At 42.3% G+C, this 12,696-nt stretch overlaps 1 long non-coding RNA gene across 1 annotated transcript; it reads left to right on the forward strand.

The window, feature by feature from the left end:
* Positions 1-574: 574 nt before the first annotated feature.
* Positions 575-11,155, forward strand: LOC140581904 (uncharacterized). The gene is made up of 2 exons (XR_011984945.1): positions 575-796; positions 7,875-11,155. It is a non-coding gene; the product is annotated as an uncharacterized lncRNA (long non-coding RNA).
* Positions 11,156-12,696: the final 1,541 nt, after the last annotated feature.

Consider the following 12,696-nt stretch of genomic DNA (forward strand, 5'->3'; position numbering starts at 1 on the left):
AGCACAGAACCCTTTCAGCTTTAAAGTAGTTCGTAAAAGCTGAAGTAGCTCATAGTGTCCCTCCTGACATGGATTAGGTGGTCACCCTAGTGTCTGAGCATCTGACAAATAACATTGTAATTTGCAACCTTTCAACTTTAGTACACTCCAACTTACATGGGTCAGAAAACTAAGAGAAAATACTACCCATTCCCTGCTTAACACTGAACCATGACTCCAGTTCTATGGTAAGACAAACTGTCTTTTATTAGTATAAGACTAAATTGTCATAACTTAATTCTTAGTAAAAAATATGAATTCAAGATGTCTACAATGCAATTCCTACTAGTAAGAACGATAATTTTTTGCTAGTAAGAAGTGTATTTTTACTAGTAAAAAATCATATATAGCTCTATAATAAAATTTTTACTAGTAAGAACCCCTATTATAGATATCTCTAATTACATTTTGACTAGCAAGAATTCCAGGTCCACATATACATAAGTGAGTTTTTACAAGCAAAAATGTAATTACGGACGCTGTTAGCCTACTACAAAAATGAGGTCAAGGGGCGTGGTTTACTGGAACTGGAAATCGTGCACACATCCCCTTACATGTCCCAGCCTTGATCAGATGCGTTCTGCGGTCCAGGGTAATCGTAGCTTGCCTTCCATTACCTGCCGATGGGTGTAGCCTGAATGTCCATATTTCTACATACAAGCCGCTTACTTGCGGAATCTGCGCATTGGGAACCAAGGACCCCGCTTCATTGAAAGCGAAGAAAGCCCGCCGGCCCTGGATCAGCACCGGCATCCAGGTTGGTCACATCTGAATGCAAGACGCAAGAGTTACTATGGAGTCAGAATAGTGCCATATGTACTTGTATGTGTACTTTCCAATTTGCACCCGTAAAAAGAAATTTGCTCGCACTGAACACAATTTTCATTCACAAAAAAAAATATTTTGCAAATACAAGTCAATATTTTTTGTAAATGCGAAACCAAACATCTTCATAAAAATATTTTTTTTACAAAGATAGAATGATTTTCAAGTACAAAACCTGTTTTGCAAATCCAAGTCCTCCTGCAAATACCAACCTGCGAGTGCAAACTCACACTTGCGCATATAAATAATTTTGGCACTAATTTGCCTAGCGCTTTGCAGATAAATATTTGCTCGCATAGCGACCAATCAAATTAATTCATTTTCTAGCCAATCATAAAACCACTGGTGTCCTGCATACCATAACCGTACTACTGGATAATTACTGTATCATGAATTACTTGTTTTATACTGTATGTTCATGTAACTTAGAACTTAGAATAAAATACTACAGCACTCCTTTTAATAACATATCTATTCATTATTATTATTAGATTAGCTACGTACGTTGTAAGACATTAAAAAACAAAACATATCGGTCTTAGTAGACTTGGTATGAAACACTGATTTAACAAGTAACCTATAAGCATTCAAAAAAGTTTATTGCTAATTTTAAAAACACGTCAGCTGAAACACCCAGCTAAAAATGGAATTTGTTGCGTCGCGTGCGGGCGAGCGGGGAAGCAGGGGAGTCGAGCCGTGATTACGGGTAGAAACGGGGTTTATTTGGAGCGGACAGGACAATACGGCAGACAACATCAATGACTGATTTGGGGAATACTGACTCAGACGCGGACTAAATACACAGGATAGGCCAAACAGAACAGGCAACAGGTGATTACAATCGGGAATTAACAGGAGGCAACTAGGGGGGCGTGGCACACAGGAGGATCGAACGAGCAGGTCATGATAGAATTAGCATCGGTAAACAAATTAATTGCATCATAGTTTGATAAGGCGTTATCATATCATTACAGCTAGCGTGGCTAATTTATTCTGTACGTCAGTACAATTTTTATCAAATCGTTGGATTTATTCAAAATTCTGACTACTATCTTCCCGTATAAAGTCCTGGTCTAACACCTTCATCTTCTTCAGCATGTTTTTTACTGGAAGGCCAGGATTGGTTGTTACCTTACCTGCAGCTTTATGATTGGCTAGAATATGAATTAATTTGATTGGTGGCTATGCGAGCAAATATTTATCTGCAAAGCGCTAGGCAAATTAGTAGGCTATGGAAGCATATGTGTAGCAAAATTCAATTTGCAATGCAATATGCAAAATGACAATGCAATATTCAAAATGGCAACGCAATATTCAAAATGGCAATGTAATTCTGTATGTAAATTTACATTTTCCATCACCTCCACGCGTGCAAAATTTGGTGCAGAATGAAATTGAAAATTAAATTATATTATTTACATTTGCCATTTCCAACAGTAGTCTTAAGTTGTAAAGTGCATACTATTTTAATGCTTTATAAGTAGCAAAATTAAAATGAAAATGTATAACCCAAATTGATTTGATATGTGTAACGTGTCCAAGCAGAAACAGTAGCAAAATTATCATTTAAATGTTATTTGTCCTAAATGCATTTAGACTAACAGTTAGGACACTTACGATTGCATTTTCATCATGACGCCGTGAGATATTTGTAGCAAAATTCAATGCGGCTTTGAAAATGCATTCCGAGCTGACCACGCCCACCCTACGGCGATCATTGCGTCAAGGCGGGGATTGGCGGAAGCGTGTTACGTTAAGATCGTTTGAAACGTGGCGGCTGGAGATCTGATAAGATCGTTGAATTCATTGGCAGATGAAGTGGAGCGTGAACAGAGAAATAATGTTTTTGAAGCATCATAGAAACACATAGGCTGACTTGAATAATCTGATAAAAATTGAACTAGGGAATTCAGATCACTTGAGTAAATAAGAAACTTCACAGAGGCATGTTTCCCTGCTTGAAAAAAAAACAAAAAAAAAACAATAGAAGCCCAATAGAAATCATCACAGAAATTCTAATGGTTTCCATTATAATACCATTATGAACCATTAACTTTTTCAAGTAAAACCATTACAAAATTCCTTTTTGTAGTATGTTTTGGGCATTTTTCCAATAGGATTTAACACCAATAAAATCCATCACATACCAGTATACACCATTAAAACCAATGCAATTCCCATTATAACCATTAAATCCATTACTTATTTTCTATTGTGTTTTGGGCAGGGATCTATTGTTTTTTTTGTTTGTTTTTTTTTTTTGTTTGTTTGTTTTGGGTTATATCGCAAAAGGTTTGGGTTATATCGCAAAGGTTTTGGGTTATATCGCAAAAGTTTTGGGTTATAATGCAAAACATGACGTTTTTTTTTTTCCTTCTGCCGTTTTTTTTTCTGTTCCCTTGTCACCTTAGGGGATCCGTAGTAATTGGCCAAAATGCTTCGTTCGACTTTTCGGAGATCATCTACGCCTCCCTGTGGATGACCTCTGACCTACTTTCTGTACGATCTGAATTTCTGTGTTTGAATTTTAGAAAATTGAATTTGATTTTCCGAATTTCTTCTTCATCTTGAAAACTTTAAGTTGTATTTAAAAAAAAAAACTGGATATCTACAGTCTTAGAATTCAGAACAAAACATTCCTTGTTTGAAAATACATGTCTATAAAACTCTGCCTTAAAAAAAATCAGTTGTGTTAATTTTCAAATGTTTAATATTCAAGTAAAATAATTTCAAATTCAAATCCAAAATAAAATCAAAACCAAATTCAAAGCTATTTTAAATCCCATATAATATTCAGTTTTGATAAATAACACTTGTAAATAATTCAAATTTACACAATTCACATTCAAATAGTTTTGTCATAATATTAGCTCCATACGTATATTGCTGATTATTATTAACTTTGAATCTGGAAGTCGCACATGGGAAAATGCGTTTTTGTCCGTGAGTAAAGTATCCCTGAGTTTTAAAAATTCGAAGGTGACTGGGGTAACCGGCGTTGGAGATTGTTTTGTGTCCCCCCTCTATCATTAAGTCTATTTATTGTGGAGGATGAATGAATCAAGATTAAACATTCTGCTGGCTAATATGCCTCTGATCTGATTGTTGGTATAATGCAAATATACACTCACCTAAAGGATTATTAGGAACACCAAACTAATACGGTGTTTGACCCCCTTTCGCCTTCAGAACTGCCTTAATTCTATGTGGCATTGATTCAACAAGGTGCTGAAAGCATTCTTTAGAAATGTTGGCCCATATTGATAGGATAGCATCTTGCAGTTGATGGAGATTTGTGGAATGCACATCCAGGGCATGAAGCTCCCGTTCCACCACATCCCAAAGATGCTCTATTGGGTTGAGATCTGGTGACTGTGCGGGCCATTGTAGTACAATGAACTCATTGTCATGTTCAAGAAACCAATTTGAAATGATTCGAGCTTTGTGACATGGTGCATTATCCTGCTGGAAGTAGCCATCAGAGGATGGGTACATGGTGGTCATAAAGGGATGGACATGGTCAGAAACAATGCTCAGGTAGGCCGTGGCATTTAAACGATGCCCAATTGGCACTAAGGGGCCTAAAGTGTGCCAAGAAAACATCCCCCACACCATTACACCACCACCACCAGCCTGCACAGTGGTAACAAGGCATGATGGATCCATGTTCTCATTCTGTTTACACCAAATTCTGACTCTACCATTTGAATGTCTCAACAGAAATCGAGACTCATCAGACCAGGCAACATTTTTCCAGTCTTCAACTGTCCAATTTTGGTGAGCTCGTGCAAATTGTAGCCTCTTTTTCCTATTTGTAGTGGAGATGAGTGGTACCCGGTGGGGTCTTCTGCTGTTGTAGCCCATCCGCCTCAAGGTTGTACGTGTTGTGGCTTCACAAATGCTTTGCTGCATACCTCGGTTGTAACGAGTGGTTATTTCAGTCAAAGTTGCTCTTCTATCAGCTTGAATCAGTCGGCCCATTCTCCTCTGACGTCTAGCATCAACAAGGCATTTTCGCCCACAGGACTGCCGCATACTGGATGTTTTTCCCTTTGCACACCATTCTTTGTAAACCCTAGAAATGGTTGTGCGTGAAAATCCCAGTAACTGAGCAGATTGTGAAATACTCAGACCGGCCCGTCTGGCACCAACAACCATGCCACGCTCAATATTGCTTAAATCACCTTTCTTTCCCATTCTGACATTTAGTTTGGAGTTCAGGAGATTGTCTTGACCAGGATCACACCCCTAAATGCATTGAAGCAACTGCCATGTGATTGGTTGATTAGATAATTGCATTAATGAGAAATTGAACAGGTGTTCCTAATAATCCTTTAGGTGAGTGTATATGAGGGGCTTATTGTTAAGGGGCCTGATAGATACAGGTTCAGCTCTAGAAGGGGATTTGAAGCACTCGGTCGGGTTTGGTGCGAGGCCAAGGCATGATGCAGGCAGATAGGAAGGTGGACGACCCACTTGCGGCTCACCAGACAAAACGGGGTTTATTTAAACAGAAAGACACTAGAAATAACTAAAAAAAAAAAAAAAACAGACCACGAGGGGTCAAAACTGAAAAGGGATAACTAAGGCTAAACAACAAAAGGTTTATGGTTACCAGGAGCAGGTTGACAGGTAGGTAAAGAACTAAACACAAACTACATATATCATCATCTAGTAACATACAGACTTTACTGACATCCAACAATCACAACAAACAACTGGGGAACTGAACAGAAGCATGGATTTATAAATACAGAGGGGTAACAAGACTAGCAAAGGGCAGGTGAGATTAATCAACAAGGGTTGGGAAAACAGGTCACAGGTGAAACTAATAATTAACTCAAGGACTGGGAGGGGAAAACTAAGACACTGACAGAAACAAGGAAACAGAATCTACACTAGGGGAATAACAGACAGGTAGAAACACAAGCATGGGCACAAATAATCAAACCAAATACAAATCACAAGACACAGGAACTAGAAAAACTCATACAAATGAAACACTAGGGAACAAAATACTAAAACAGAGGAGGTGGGATTCGAACACACAACAGAGGAGTTAATAGGTAACCGTATGCTCAATGAGGCCGACAGGGAGCAGGGGAAAACACAAAGACTGACAACAGGAGGGACAGGATGACCAGCAACGCCTGCTGGCTATACGGGGAAGGGACACAGAGTGGAACAACAGGAGCTGACCCTGACACACTTTCCTTAGCTAATGGAAGCGCAGAACTCATAGGGCTGCCTGTGTTCAGTGCGTTTTATTAAACTGGGGTTTCAAGATGAGACTGAAGTCGGCTACTTATTCGCAGCTTCTGATTCGTTTGGCTTCTTATTTGGCAGCGGCTCGTTCTGCAACTGAAGTTAATTCCTTATTCGCCGCTGTAGTAGCGGGAGCGTTCAAGGTGGCGAAAGCTGCGCAGTTTATCAGTTAGACCTTTTGTCAGTGAATTTAAACGATAGAACTTTCGCATATAATGAAAATGTTTTTCATGAAAATTATTGGTAATTTTTCTTTTACCATATGTAGCTTTTTTTTGTAGCTGGACAGGCATCCAAAACTACGCGGTTCACGCGTTAACGTTTTTATTTATAATTGTATTTATTTATTCATTGATTTATTTTGATATTCTATATAAATGCACAATGTGGGGCTGGCGTGAAACAGCATTTGATAACACTGTATACCAGTGTATATTGTTGTATTGACAATAAACCTCTCTTGAAATATGACACCTGAATAAAACGTCATATTCTTGTCAATACACAGCTGGTATCTCACTATATAGAAAAAATGAAATTGTGTTGAGTTTGCATGTTCTCCCTGTGTCGTCGTGGGGATTTCTCTGGGTACTCCGGTTTCCCCCCACAGTCCAAAGACATGCTGAGGCTAATTGGAGTTGCTGAAAATGCCCTATGATGTGCATGTGTGTGTGACTGGTGTGTGAGTGTGCCCTGTGATGGGATGGCCCCCCATCCAGGGTTGTTCCCTGCCTCGTGCCCATTGCTTCCGGGATAGGCTCCGGACCCCCCGCGACCCAGTAGGATAAGCGGGTTGGACAATGGACGGATGGATGGAAATTGTGTTGACCCAGATTGATTTAACACCGCAAAAATCAGATATTGTACACATTACTTTAAATCAGCTGCCAGGTTTCCAGTTATTTTGCAGGCCTAAACCTCTCTGGGCCAGGAAAATATCAACTTCTCAGTACACATCAGGTATCCAACTACAGTATATAGATTATAGATTATACTTATAATAATGTTTTCATTTCTAAAGGGAGTATACCTTCAGACATATTAGGATTAGGTTTTATAATAGATTATAATTAGACCATGTATATTTACTTGTTAAAGCAAAAAATCTGCATTTAATGTAGCAAGGGACAGTAGCTGGCAAAGGAGTCCTGAGTGAGAGAGACTGAGTCTGCGTCAGGACAAATCCAGGCAAGAGAGGCGATAGGGTGTCCTACAAATATTAACATAGTATATCTGCAAAAATGGTTTAATCCCCCCCCCCCAAGTGTCTTGGTTTTTCACAAGTAATAGGTGGCAACCCTAGTCATGATCCTATATCAAGTGTAGGTTTAAATGAACACTATGACCATGGAGTGCACTCTGCAATTTACGTTAATCAGTACCGTTTTGCACAAATCTGATTGGATGTGCCAGTGAATCTTAAATTAAGCATGTGTGTGTTGGCTTTGTGGATTGGTTGAGTGTTCACTAGTTTTGTGCTAAGCACTTGCAGACGCAAGACCCGTTTATATAGGTTAATTCTAGGATTGGGCCAGGGAAATCTGATCGTGGATCAGCATAAGAGCTTGCTGTTTATAAAATGCTTACATTTCCAACTCTGCCTCACGACCCTTTCAAAACTTGCCATGACCCAAATTGGGTCGCGACCCATGGGTTGAGAATATCTGCACTAAAGTATGGACTGTGATCTACCTCAAACAAGGAAACAATATCATGTTTCATTGCCAAATGTTTCTTCCCCACAGCTTTTATATTTGAATATCGACTTCATATTTAGTGGTTTCCTAATTTCCTGGAATTGTAACAATACTTAACCCTCAAACCTTCAAAATGGGGCCCCTACTCAAAGACACATCAGGCTTCATGGTTTTCCCTGCTGTGGTGTTGCTGGTCCTGGGCTCTCCTCACCGTGCCTCTTCAGGTAGGACTCAGCTCTGGAGCTGTTTGATATTAGAACTTCACACAGGAGCTCTGCTCACGTCATGTATATAGAAACCTTTCTTTAAAGAGCACCTCAGACTAATTTGCTGTACATAATCACAATATTCAGAGTCAGATGGTATTTCAATCAGTGTACTCGGTGCTCGAGCAACATGAACATCACCTAGGAATCACAATGTGTAGTGCAGACAAGTTATTTATGAGGAGTACAAAACATATATAGTGCTAACAAAGAGACACCACATTCAGAGAACATGGGAAACACACAGAATGGGGCATTTAGGGTGGATTTGGTCCCTACCGAAGTTGAAACCAAACCAGCGTCTGTGCAGTACAGTATGTACATTCTATACAGTATTACATAAATACCTGAGCGAATTTGCAGGTAGAGGCTGTAGAGGCTGCTGGGATTGCTGTAGAGGCTGCTGGGATTGCTGTACTGTTCGGGAGTGGTGTAGTCGCTGTGTGCACTTGTGTTGTGTTGTGTGCCTGTTGAAGCGGTTGATTTGATTTGAATTATCTGTAAAGTATATTTGAGCGTTTGTGTGCCAGCACGGTTACGTGGGTGGTTGTTGTTGTTTTCATTTTTTACTCTTATTTTTACGTGTGTACTTGTCTGTCCTTGTGAGTGTTACCGACAGCTGCGGGCGCGAGTGGCGTTTCTGTTTGCGTCCTTCGCATCAAACACCCGCGGGTAATATTATCGAACATCGGTAACATTAACTCTAAAAGGTGAGGGAATAATTAATAAAATAAAGGGAATGATTCTATAAGGCTGTAACTAATCAAAACAAGAACTGACTGGCGCGCCGGCAAGGCAAGGCTACCTAATCGGAACAGATAGGGGGGGCGACAGAGAATATCAGCGGCCCCTACTTATCTTTTAGCCTTCCAGAAGGACAATTACGAGCCGGCTAGAATCACACATGTGGTTGTCACGTAGACGGAAGGTACCGAGAAAGGGGGGGGGGGGGATGCCCAAAGGGCTTTAAAAGGGATACAGCTGATACATATGGCAGAGCCTCCTCCTGTACATGCTGAATGTATGTCAGACGGCCGCTCCCGGATTGCAATCTGTCAGACAATAAACCGGTGATTTGCAACTTCTCCCCGTGTCAGCTGTGAATCTCTTCTCATCCACGGACCCGGTGGAGACGCCGTGCTCCAACAATTTGGGGGCTCGTCCGGGATCCCCAGGAGATTCGCAGGATTCGGCTAAGTGGTGACGCAGCCTACTTGGACACAGAGAACTGCGAGGCGCCGACTAGAAGAGGTGAGCAGAGCCTGTTACATCAAAATCTGCACATTGGATATGTCAAATTGAGCAGTTTGAAGTGTCCAGGGGCCCGTCGGTAAATTAAGACGGAGGAGAGGTTGCACGCACTGTGTTGTCTATGTATTGTGTTTGTGGACCCCCGCAGGGAAATAGAATTTTAGGGAGCGGAGGGTACGGGACCCCCGCAGGGAAATAGAATTTTAGGGAGCAGAGGGTACGGGACCCCCGCAGGGAAATAGAATTTTAGGGAGCGGAGGGTACGGGACCCCCGCAGGGAAATAGAATTTTAGGGAGCGGAGGGTACGGGACCCCCGCGTTGTCCTTGGTGTGGCAACCCCACTATTTGCTGACGAGCGGTAGAAAAGCTGGGTGGGAGACCCGGGGAATTCAGGACCCCCGAAATCTAGATTGGGAGGAGGGAATAAGGTCCCTCCTCCCAAAAATAAAAAATTAAAAAAAAAAATAAAGGGTGAATCAAAGCACCAGCTTGGGTGCAGTTGGACTGGTTTGTGTGTGAGCAGTGTTGTGGGTTCTTCCTGTCCTGGGTGCTTATCACTCGCTCTCTGTTGGTTGAACTTGCCCGTGGCTCTGCTGTCACTGCTTGCGGTCTTACAGTTTGTCAGAACCGAAGGGGAGTTCTCACAGAACACCCCCTTCCAAGTTGACATTGCTGGGGATCGGGGGGGTTTCGGCTGGGAGCGGGTCTGTTTGACTGGGATTGGGCTTGTGGGGCATGCCCTGTTCAGGGGGGACACAACAGTAAGCTGCTCTGAATATAGTCTTATTATTTTAGAAGTTGTTGATTTATGTATTGGTGGTGTTTGTTGGTAGGACATTCGACTAAGATAAGGTGGTGTACTGAGTGTGGGTGGCTGAACCCACATCCGGAGGCAGAAGGGCTGCTAGACGAGGAATTAAAACAGTCAGGACTGATTAAAAATGGACCGCGAGTTTGATCGGGAGCTAGATGACGGGGGATGGGCGCCCCCGGAAATGCAGTGTGAAAGCCACTAGGAAAGCAGATCCAGGTGGTGAAGGAAGCCATAGAAGGGGCAAGTGGTGAAGAAGATAAGGATAAGGAGGTAGCTGACGCCTGGGGGCGTATGTGTGCAGTGGTCCGGGGTGCTGAACAGCAGATAGGAGACAGGCGCTCATTGGGAGAGGTATTCTGGAAAACGGAGAGAGAGCATGCTAGGCAGAGGGACGAAGCAGCACGCCAGAGAGCGAGCGCTAATTTGATGCAGAAGTGGGGAAAATAATTACGTACGCAGTTTTGGGCTAAATTGGGGGAAGCCCACGTATATGTTCAACAGATAAGTTGCAAGTAAAGATGTATAAAGCAGAAATAAGTACGAAGTAGAAGAGATCAAGTTAGCAGGGGTCTGGATAGAGCATTTGTGCATTTCCATAAAACGTCATTGACAGTAGTGGAAGTGCGGGTTGGTAAATTTAGAACTTTGATAAATCTTAAAATAATGTATTTGAATAAAATATTGTGATTAATAGATTTTATGGATTATAGAGACTAAGTTTAGAGATAAAGGGTATTAAAGCACATCTTTGTGAGAAAAATAACAGTTTATAGACAAGAGGTTTTAGTATATTTGTGCCCGTAGATAATTGGGTGCAGTGTTAGGGATTTTAGTTAAGAGAGGAAATAAGTAGAAAATAAATAATAATAATAATAATAATAATAATAATAAATAATAATAAATAATTTAGAGCCATACATCAAGGTAGCTACAGTCAGGGAGAGATCAAAAGGGGGAGATCAAAAGGGGGAATTGAGGGAATAATTAATAAAATAAAGGGAAAAAAAAAAGAACAGAGCAAGGGTTGACTGTGAGGAACTCTGTTCATTTTTAGACAGGAAAACAGTTCAAGTGACAGTAGAGTGCAGAAAAGCATTAAAATGCAGGCCCCGGTAAAGGCAGCAGAAACACCAGTACAGCAGTTGGGGAGAGAGCACCCCCTGCTTAAAGCGAGGATAGAAAAGATGTCTAAAAAGTGGGGGAATAGATCAAAGGCCCTGGTAACTAAGTGGCCTAAAGGGGGCACATGGGATGTGGCAGTGTGTGAGGAGATGGAGACTCTGATAAAGTATCATAAGGCTAATAAGAACACAGAAAGGCGTAAAAAGAAAAGGAGTGAGGAACTGGAGGTATTGAGGTTATTTAAAGCAAAGGGAGAGGCCTGGAGAAGGGAGCAGAAAGCAGTGAGAAAGGCACTAAATGAGAAGAAGGGGGGTGAGAAAGAAGAGATGAGGCAGGAAGAAATATGGCCACTGTCATATCAAAGTCAGTGTCCGTTAGTGGAAGCCCCCCCTCCTTCATACAAGGGTCAGTTTCCAGTAATAGAGGGGAAGGTAGAATTCAGAGGTGAGGTGACACAGAAGGATGAAGGAAGTAGGGAGCAGAATGGAACGGCAAGTTGTTTAGATGGATACAGGGAAGTGAGTGCATTGCTGCGGCAGGCAGTACAGGAAGGACTGCGAGGGAGTGAGAGAAGAACAGAAGGCCAGGCATGTGGGCCTGAGAAACAAGGGAGTGAGATAAAGGTGGGTTACGGAGCAAGTGATAGTAATGCAGAAGGGCTGGTGCATCTGCTGGACACCCCTAACCCTCCATCTAAAGGATGGAGTCAGTTTCAGGAGAAGGAGACAGAAACAGAGAGTGAGGAAGGAGTAGAGAAGGATAATGCAGATCATAGAATAGTGAGAAGCAGGAGTGCTGTGAAGCCCCCCACCAGGTACACTCCGATGCTTCCGCTGAGGGTGAACGGAGCACAGACACAGTATGTGCCGTGGGCAGGACAGGATCTGGAGGGCCTGATTCTCAGACTCCCACTTCTGGCAGAAGGGGCCGGAAAATGGATAAAAGCATTTGAGGAGGAAACTATGGGTCGGCTCCTGGCGGTAGGGGACATAAAGGTGGTTCTGACTTGCGTTTTTGGGGTAGACGGAATGGAGAGACTGCTGCAAAGCAGTGGCCTGGCAGCGGCGACAGGGACTCCTGTGAATAACTTACCGTGCTAACTGCTGGCATCAGCTGCGACTAATGTTTCCTCCATGGCTGAGTGTGGTTGAAATGAAGGTGGAGCCCATCAAGGAGGGGGAGAGCCCAGCTGCCTATCTGCAAGCTCAAGAAAAGCGGTGGCGCACTGAGACGGAGCAGGACCTGCAGAATCCGGCATTCAGAGAGAGGAGGAGGACTTTGCTAAAGAGCGTGAGAGGGAACTGACAAAGAAATGGAATCAGATGCAGCTGGAGGAGCTGACCACTAGAAAGAAAAAGTCCAGGGACCAGTGGTCTCTCCGGACCCAAGCCCCGGGGGCAGCCTGTGGACAGCCAA

The sequence above is a fragment of the Paramormyrops kingsleyae genome, chromosome 23 (genome assembly GCF_048594095.1).
Source record: "Paramormyrops kingsleyae isolate MSU_618 chromosome 23, PKINGS_0.4, whole genome shotgun sequence".
Classification (NCBI taxonomy): Eukaryota; Metazoa; Chordata; class Actinopteri; order Osteoglossiformes; family Mormyridae; genus Paramormyrops; species Paramormyrops kingsleyae.